Here is a 9,817-nt window from a genome sequence, read left to right as displayed (position 1 = left end):
CAGGATGCTGTGTATAAGAGACAGGGGGAGAAGAGTTAATTTAGTATGAAAGATAAAGCCGCAAACCCACTAAAGCTATCTATATAAAAATTCTGCAAAATCTAGGCCATAGAACTTCATGGAGCTATTCCTGTTCTGAGTAATACTGTAATAGTTGAACTCTGCCTTTCTGCACACTAAACTTCTGCTTAGACAGAAAACCAACATCTAGTCTTTTCTAAAACTAGAGTTCTAGATACTTTTATCAGTCCAGTTTCTTGCCAAAAAGAAGTCTTCCATTGTTATTAATCTGGAAATGTCAATAATAATATTCACATGAACATGCCCATAAACTGTAAAGAAACTACTCACACAGTAAATGACAGGCAGAATTTAAACAAAGTTTTATCGTTCTGAATAATCTGCTCTATCCTGAGCTTTAGCGAAGACACTTAAACATATACATCTATATATCTATATGTGCATGTTTGTGCATATATATGTTATTTAGTCCTAATTGCTGTAATATCTGACCCACTTCCAGATGTTAGTATTTCTGTACAAAAACTATAGGAGGTAGGAAACTATTAAAAAATACCTTTTGAAGAACCAAAACTAAACCATTTACCTAAGATTATCCAAAATATTGTTGATTGGACAATTTAAGATTCATGTTACCATCTTAATCCCTGCACTGTCCTGGAATAAAACTTTATAGGTGTGGCTGCGCTGGGACTTTCATTGTCACCCAAGAGAATGACTCAACACGGAACTTATTTCAGGGGAGGAAGAAGGTGGAGATAGAAACCAGCTCTGAGGATTCAGTAATTTTGAAAGATTTTTTTTGCCAGAGTTCCAGTTGCCAGAGAAGTGTCACACCAAAAAATTTAAAAAAAAAAAACCAAAAAACAAAAACCAAAAAAGCCACTTTTGATAAAAGGATAAAACATGCAGACGGGACAGATCTTTCATTCCATCATCTTATATACTGGAATACAAAACCATACATTAATAAGACTATAAACAACAATACACTTGCAAGTGAAATATTAAAACAGAAAGCACAAAATGGTCAGGAGCTCAGAGCAGGGAATTCTCAACAACTCAGGGTATCTAAAGAATGGTTATATGAGAAGTCAAAGTGCCTTTGCTAATGACCAAGCCAGTCTTCAGGCCTTACTGACTTCCCTGAGACCATGACACTCCACACCTGACAGATCTAAGAAGAGTACATTTGTTGGCAATCTGACAGAGTCTAGTTCAAAAGTTAACCTCATTTTGTCACTACAGCAATTGAAATATCAACATAATGCTGAAACAATTAATGACTTCCTTAACCATTTTCATCTTGCATTAACTTCCATAGGATCTTGGAATATTATAACTGGGAGTGGAGGCAGGTCCTAGGACATTTCAGACAACAAAAAAGCCACTGCATTCTTCTGCTGGTGTCATGGTGTGCCCTAAATTTCACTAGCACCTTTAATCAACTGAAAATCTATACAGTAAATTACACTTTGGTATTCTTCACCATAAAAATCACTCAAGCTTGCTAACATGCTTTATATGCAAACATGCAGCTCCTCAGTACTGCAGCATACTTCCAGTTTTCTCTACTCAAAAGTTGTCCCTAATTCTGCAACATATACACGCATACATGTGCATTGGAAGCGCTGTTGCCCTAAGACAATAAAGAAACAGTTATCATTTATCTTTTTAAGCTAAACACTGCAGAAACGCTTTTTTTAAAATCTAGGTTTTGTGTTTCTCATAAGTGGCATCCAGAGCTACATCTCCTGGAATGCTGCAGAAAAGCCAAAAACCGTCCCTGTTTCAAAAGTTAGTAGCTAAGCACTTGTATTTAATACCCAACTCAAATTTTTTTTTCTCAAAATTACACAAAGTATTTTTAAATAAGCACAAGTATTGTCGTAATGAGGAACATGTAAGCCAAGCAGATTGGATGGAATAATATTAAAGCAATTTAAATACCATTTGATTTTGCTGAATGTCAGTCTAATACCAATGCTAGGACACACCAACTATTCCTCTCAGGTTTCTCACTGGGGAAATTCAAAAGTCTTCAGCTTCTCTGACTCAATAAGCACTTACTCATGTCAGTTCTCTCACCACAGGCAGTGGCACCACTGGGTATGTATATATGCACTGGCATAAGCAAGTCTTAAAATTCAGATCCACATTTTTAGAACTTTTCTTGAACTCATCTAGAAGACAGACCACTAAACGCTTCAAAGGATCTTGTCCTGCTGGCAGTTGCTTTCATACCAGACAGAAGTCTGTGGAACTGTGTGCCCAGCTCTGCTGAAACCCAGGTTTATCTGGTGCAGATGCTGCCTTCTCAAGCTTGCAGGAGGCACGTTCCTGGCCAAGACATGTGTTCACAGATGCACAGCACACCCGCTCTGTCCCTCCTCCCACAGAAAAGCCACAGTGGGACAAGTTAACACGAATTTGTACTGTACACTACTTCTATGCTACATAAAAGTGTTTCATGTTGTAATAGGCTATTTAAAACTTTAGGTAAGTGAATAGCTAAGCTAAACCAGAACAACAAATGCATGCAGCAAAACCAATAGTTCAAAATTGGTCACCATGGCCATCCTCAAAGACGGGCACAAAGGCCACACAGCTGCAGTGGATGAAATAACAGGGTTTCCCCCAGTCCAGTAGAAGCCCAGATAAAAATCTGTTACACAACTATTTAAAGCAATATTAGCAGATTATACAAATAGGTAGAAGAGAAAGGAAAACAGAAGCCCTGAAATTCAGCCATCACAGCATGAAATCTCCTTTGCAACACACCAACCATCTCTTTAGTGCTTTGCTGAAGAGCACTCCAAAGCATTGCACCTGATGATGCTCAGGAGACATTACTACTTCCAAAGCTGGGAAAGACAGCCTATGGTCTGATGAAACAAGGCCAAGTGAAAGAGGCATCACCAACTTGGAAAATAAAATTAAACCTCTACCCTGTACTCTCCAAAGGGGTTAACGATAAAAGGCAACATGGAGCCTTAAATCAGAGGCTCTTCCCTGAACACAATCCAAGGCAACAGAGTTGCACAATAACCAGAGTCTCCCTCAGAAGACTGGGGGTCATCTGCCACAAGGCTGCGTACAACATGAAGGAAACTTTCAGGTCCTATACCACTATTTTGGTTTTGGGTTTTTATCCCCCCCCCTTCCTCAGTTTTAAGAATTTTATGTTTGCAGATTTGGAAACAAGGATCTGTACTTGATTTTATCCTTGCCTGTCTGATGTTTTGAGTGATTTCAGATTGCTGCAGTTGGCACAAGCACAACCTGATAACGTTCCTGTGGGGCAGACAAACCGTAAAACAGGATCCTGAATCACCTTAAAAAAGTATCTACAAACATTGCTTCAGATTGTCAGAAATAACTGGATACTCTTCCATTAAGCTGCCACAGCCTTCCTGGGAGCTGGTAACACCTCAGACATGAAAGAAGAGCCCTGCAGTGACTAGCAATCCTGAGAAAGGCTCCCTGTAACACTCACCCAAACTCACACCTGAGTCCTGGATTTCATTCCCCAAGCACACTAAAAATGGAAGTGCCACACACATACCTCAGATATCCTAAAGGACTGAATCCTAACGTTATTATGCTGTAGTACCCAAATGACAGAATATGAGCTGTAGTTAACCTAAGGAGTCATGTTTCCACTTTCTTGAACTAAAGCACCATATGGTAGAGGAGATTCAGATATAAAAGAACAGAAAACCATAGCAGGTAAGGAAAGAAATAAACCACCTTCTTGTCTAAGTACAGAAACAGAAAGAACGCTTAGAATAAGGTGTGAAAGTGCCATTGCCAATAAGAGACACTGTCAAGAAACAGAATCAATGATCAAAGTTACATATATTTAGTTGCTGTAAAGAAGCATTTCATTTCACAAACAGGTAAATATCAGGCTAGACTAAGTCTGATGCACACCTTGCCCTGCTCTTTCTGCTGTTCTTCATCCAATGAAAACAAACCCCAAACAAGGCTCCCCAGAACAATGCATTGTTTGTTTCCACTGCAAACTCACAGAGTTCTACAGTTTTGCCAACCGAGTAAGTAAAATCAAAACACCCACTCTATTTGACACATCATTTTTCTAAAGCAGAATACTTTAAACAAGAAAGACACACACCAGTAACTTCCTAAACTACTACAGTTAAGTGAACAACATTGCTTTTATGAGCACACATGAACAAAAAAGGTATTATTATGTATTATACTGTATTTGTACGTATCTGTAATTATCAGCTTGTATTTTGCCACAGACCATAGAGCTGATATATCTTCAAACTACATCATAAATTCAGAAAAAGACATTTTTGAAGTGTTGCAACTATATTTTTAAGCATTTGATATTTTTAAACCAGTAGCACCTTAGTGCATAAGTTAGACCTTAAAATTGGTAGGTTTATTATTAAAATTCAATTTACATGAACTGTAATAAATGTTACTAAATTCAAACTGCTAAACCTAGTTGATCTTGAATGTTTAAAGCCATCCCCTCGCCAGCATTCAACTACTTCAACCTGCAGGTTAAAACTGGTTTGTGTGTCAATACATAACTGCAGCTACACTGCGTTAACTACAGTCTCTTGAGGAAAATGCAGCTAAACCTGTGCTAATCACAGTAACCAGTCCCTACAGCACTTTTTTTTTTTTTTTTTTTTTTTTTTTTTTTTTTTTTTTTTTTTTTTGGTGTGTGTGTATGTTTCCTAAATTGCTGGGTTAGGAGGTTTGTGCTTATCTAACCCACTCCTCCCCCCCAACATTTCTCCTCTATTTGTAACTCATCCCTTCCCTTTCCTGTTGCATCAGGAAGCTGCAAATACAGTGGCTTCTGCAGGGCTGTTATAATTACCACAGTACGCTGCAGTTCCGAAACATATGCAAAATAACTAACAATTACTTCAGCAAGGTTTCTGAGAGTATTTAAATGTGGTTCTCTTGGCTTTCTAGAAAGCTTCTGACCAACACACTTCATCCAAGATCAAAACACCTCCATGCACCTTTTCACTAGAATTACAGATTTATAAGCTTCCAGTGTCCCCTAAATAAGACGTTTTAAAAATAATCTGATACAAATGTTTTTCTCTGTTTCTGCAAGGAGCCAGAAAAAAAGCCATGAGGGACAGCCAGTAAAAAAAAGTTTCTGTTCTCCACTAACTTCTTTTTTTATACACTATCTCATGCAACAAGCAAAGTTCAATTTTAATGAAGACTTTAGAGACGAAAAAAAAAAAAAAAAAAAAAAAAAAAAAAAATATCATATCAAACAACCATTATTTTATTTACTTGGTTGCAGCACTATGCAGATGTTTTGGGAGCCATCTCAAGCTCACAGGAAAGGATTTTCCCCTCCCTTCCTTCCTTCCCCTCTCCTCCCTGCCTGTAATCCTAGTTTAAAGGATCTAACCCTTCTGAAATGTGTTAACTCAAGCAAATTTTTTTTCTAACAGTTGGAAATTTCAGGAAAAAAAACAAAACAAAACAAAACAGCAGATGTTGAAGACAAACTTCTGTTTTCCCTTCCATGTGAAGCTTCATGGCAAAGATGCAAACTTTAAACAAGAACAGTTCCAAAGAGATAAAAACACATTGTTCACCCTGTTAGAATACTAAACAAAACCTTCAAATTGCTGAATACAGATAAGACAATCATATCACTTTTCATAATCTATAACATCATGCCTGACAAGATAAGGTGCTTCCTTTTATTTCTTTCATTCACTTTGTGTTACAAGTATAGAAACCCACTGACTGAGCAGTTTTGCTCCCTTGAGAATAAAGCAGAACTTCACAATCAATCCTATAGATGCACTCAAAAAACTAAAATAGCTGGTACTTCATTAAGAGCTGAGTCTTGTTAAACCCAGGTAGACCCTTTAATATTGTATACAATGTAAAGGGGAATAGACTCTGTCAGTGCAAGCCAATGACACAAAATGACATAATTCTTACAGTTCTGAAAGAAAGAAACAAAAATAAAGTAATTCCATTTATTCAGGTGACCAAATATATCTGTTCATTCTTGGGTTTCTCAGCCTCTCCCCCCCCACAGCACAGGAGAGGTGTAATGTCAGATCAGTCTGGTCACAGACTGCTCTGCAGAGCTGCATGTTTTGAGTTATGACCGTGCCCAGGTCTTGCAAGTTTAATGAGGTTCCTTCTCACACACACAGACACCACACACAGCGCCAACTGGGAAACTGGGAAATAATAAAGTAGGATTACAGGTGTAGCTTCTTGATACATTAAACCTATAGACAGAGTGAAAAGCTAATCTGCAATTTTTAGCCTAAAATTGGGAAAAGCTTTTTTCATTTAACCATTGCTATAAACACACCTTAATCTTCAACTTTTAGCAAAACCCAACCTAGGCCACGGCACTCGATGTTAACAGAGCTGCATGAAAAGATTAATCAAAAGCTTTGTATGTCTCTCCTTACACAGGCCAAACACCAAATCAGTGTTAAATTCCTCACGTGCAGCTACGCCCAGTTAATCTGCTCCAAAGCAGCAAACTATGTAAATCTCCTTATGCTGGCGAGATAAACATTACACTCATCAAACTGTAAGACGAACCACTGTTACTGGGCAAAGCTGTTAAAAGGCACTGACACCCTGGACTTCCTGAGCACCCAGGCTGTGGTAGGTGGGAGCCTGCGCTCGCCTCCATCCCAGGCCCCCAGAGCTGCTGCTGACTTCCTCTTCGAGAAACCTGAGAGCAGAGAAACCTCCCAGCACAAAGCGATTTAAAATCCCTAATCAAATAGCTGCACTAGCTCTGTAGATTCAAGGAGCAGATGGCAGGAGAAAGCCTAATTTTCCATTTACGATAATTTTACAGAGTGTAGAAATATTTACTTCGGAGGAGCGCCTCCTGATTTGCATGAGAATAACAAAAGTGGGAGGAGGGACAGAGAATCATCGCGTTCTCAGCACACACAAACTGAGAGCTAAGAAAGCCTGTATTAAGCAGGATATTGTATGTCATTCTGTTTCCTTCACATTATGGATGCGCACATGTGCATTCTTTGCATAGCTCAAGTAACCTTGTTAGTAAAAATACTAGTTTATACCTACCTTTTTCAGACAGGATGCACGGCCATGAGCATCATGATAAGTTATTACTGCAGATACTGTATGACTTTCATTCTTTAACTAGACTTAAATCTGCATTTCAAGTCAACTCTCCAATGAGTTGCCACTCATTTAAGCAAACTAACTTTTAAGCCTGGTAGGACTATTTCTAATATGCGCATCTGCCCATAACACAGGAAATCCTTTTGAAAAGACAACTTCAGAGACCATATTTTAGTACTCTTACTGAAAGAGTAAAAAGAGAGACAGATTAGGCATGACCCAATCAAATCTAACCTGAAATCAAGGATGTCGACTGGCAACTACATGCCTAAGTTACAAACTGAAATAGATACAGCAGACAATAAGCATAATGCTATAAGCACGAATTTTTTTATAAAACAAAACATTATTCTTTAGGAAAATAAAAAGGGAGTATGGGTGAAGCTCTGGACTAACTGTAGCCAACTGGTGTTTTGTCAGCGTTTTAAACGAAGGCAGAATCTCACATTACTTTACAATGGCTTAAAAATAAATCAAGAGTATTGCCTTGTCTTTTAACAATAAAAAACTCATCTTTCCACCTGAATCTGTTATAGTCTATTAACACTGAAGTGCTGATATACTATTCTGATATCATTACAATACTAATAGACATTACAACACTAATAGAAACATACAAGCTACTCAAAATATTTTAGTTTCGTTTTTAAGTTAGTTAAACTTTTTCCCTCTTCACATACTACATGCTGTCAGCATTGAAAATCTAGTTTCTCCTTTTAGAGATGATGGTAGACTACTTTTCCTACACTAACAGTACCTTGTGTCTCAGATTAAAGCACAATTATAATTCAGTTGTCTGAATATGGGTTACACAGAGCATGCAGAGGCTTAATCTGGACTATTCTTAATTATCAAGAGTTAAAAAATTAGGCTCCTAACACTCTTCAGCACTGTTTGACATCAGCTCACCCCTGCAGGTGAAGTCTGAGTGAAAGGGAGACCAGAAAGTCAATCTTTAAATGATCTTAGTCTACATGAATGAAGTTAATAGGAGTTTTCCATGGATTTAAACGGAGAAAGGCTCAGGCCCTGGCTCCTTATGTAGGAAGTGTTTCAGCAGAGAATGGCTACACACTAACAAAAGAAACCTTTGGTACCCAGGGTCTTAAGCCCACATAATACCCTCGCATTCATTTCTTTCTCTGCCTATTGGGAAGAAAAGGGTCTGTTTGTTTTTTCTGATTCAGTCGGCCCTTTTAGCTCTTTGAATCTAAGGAGTGCACTGTGAAAAGAGGAGCATCTTATCAGCCTGCTCCAGACCAGCAGGCAAACCCACATTCGCACGCAAAACTGAGCCCTGCCAGGCGCAGGCCTCGCCCGCGCTGCCCTCCCCCCCGGCTCCTGCCCGCACCCTGCCCAGCGCCCGACTCCGGCACGGCGGCGCTTCCTTACTCACGGCCTCGCAGGTAGAGCAAGAAAATAGTATCTAATAAATCGGCTTCATTTACAGAGTACGCAGGAGCACCAGACAAGCTGATCAGCGTGGGCGAATCTGGGGCATATATTAAAAACAAACCAAAACCAGCACACACAATAAGCGTGTTTTATTATGTAGGGACTTGAACACTTCGACTACAAGATACAAAGATAACTCCACACACTGCTAGGCGGCATCTGCAGAGTGCTGCTGAGACAACACACCAGCGATTCTTATCAAAAAGATATTTCTATAAAATAAGGGGGGAGGAGAAAGGAAATGGCAATTTTTGTTTAATCTTCAAGAAAATGTCAGTCTAACTTTCACTGTCACACTGGTTAGCCAGGCAGATCACACGCTACCCCCAACAACACAGAGTTCAAAATTCCAAAGCCCTTTCCCCACTATTTCTACGAAACGCTTCAGCATGCTTGGCAGCGAGATCTGATCTGCTCCTTCTGCCCTTAATGAATTCTGACCCCGAATAAAATAGGATGGACAACTCCCCCAGTATTGCTAAGTGAACCCGTCAAATGACTTGGTTCAGCTGCTAAGAGCAGCAGACACGGAAGGATTTTTCCTCACCTGGAAAGAAGCCTGCCGTAGTATTTTTGGCATGCTTTGTCAAGCCGGGAGCTTGTCAGTGACCTCTCCTCCATTTACCCTCTGGCACACAAACACACAGCACACTTTCCGATGAACTTAGGAAGTAAGGTTTTTATTTTTATTTTTTTTTTAATCAAAGAGTCAACGAAAAATAAGACGCCTCACAGTAAATAATGTAACACTAATGCCAACGTTGGGGGGTAAAAAGCGCAGCCAAAGAGAAAGCGGCCCAGCAAGGTTGTAACTCAACTATTTCAAATATTTTATTTCCAGCGACTAAGCAAACAAACAAAGAAATACCTCTTTCAGTATAGCTCTATAGATGCGAGTGCTCCGAGCTTAACAGAGCGATCTATCTGCCCATAAAATGTCATAGGACTTCCCCTGAGCACTTCAAGGGGGGAGAAGGGGCAACTCTGAAGCGCGGCGGCGGATTTTTGGAGGTTTGTTTGAAAGAAAGAACGCGCCGCGATCCGTTCGCTCATTTCACGCCGAGCGAAAACCATCCAGCCCTGAGTTTCGCTTTGCGGCCCGTGTTGCAACACCGGGTCCCTCTTCCACTTGTTGCCGAGCTCAGCAGGGCCGGCAGCAGCCCGGCCCCCACCGCCCCGCGCAGCACGGGGCGGG

The 9,817-nt window shown here is 39.8% G+C and overlaps 1 protein-coding gene across 1 annotated transcript in view; it reads right to left on the bottom strand.

Annotated features, from left to right (window-relative positions):
- Nucleotides 1-7,160, bottom strand: part of RBMS1 (RNA binding motif single stranded interacting protein 1) — a 91,825-nt gene extending 84,665 nt beyond the window's left edge. Inside the window, exons 1-2 of the mRNA XM_026852804.1 lie at nucleotides 7,156-7,160; nucleotides 3,955-3,960 (exon numbers count right to left, since the gene is read on the bottom strand). The gene's annotated coding sequence lies outside the window, so the exon portion shown is untranslated. The remainder of the gene's footprint in view (nucleotides 1-3,954; nucleotides 3,961-7,155) is intronic.
- Nucleotides 7,161-9,817: the final 2,657 nt, after the last annotated feature.

Source organism: Athene cunicularia, assembly GCF_003259725.1.
Source record: "Athene cunicularia isolate RWA chromosome 7 unlocalized genomic scaffold, athCun1 chr7_part1, whole genome shotgun sequence".
NCBI classification, from domain to species: Eukaryota; Metazoa; Chordata; class Aves; order Strigiformes; family Strigidae; genus Athene; species Athene cunicularia.
This window is presented reverse-complemented; position numbering and strand designations above follow the sequence as displayed.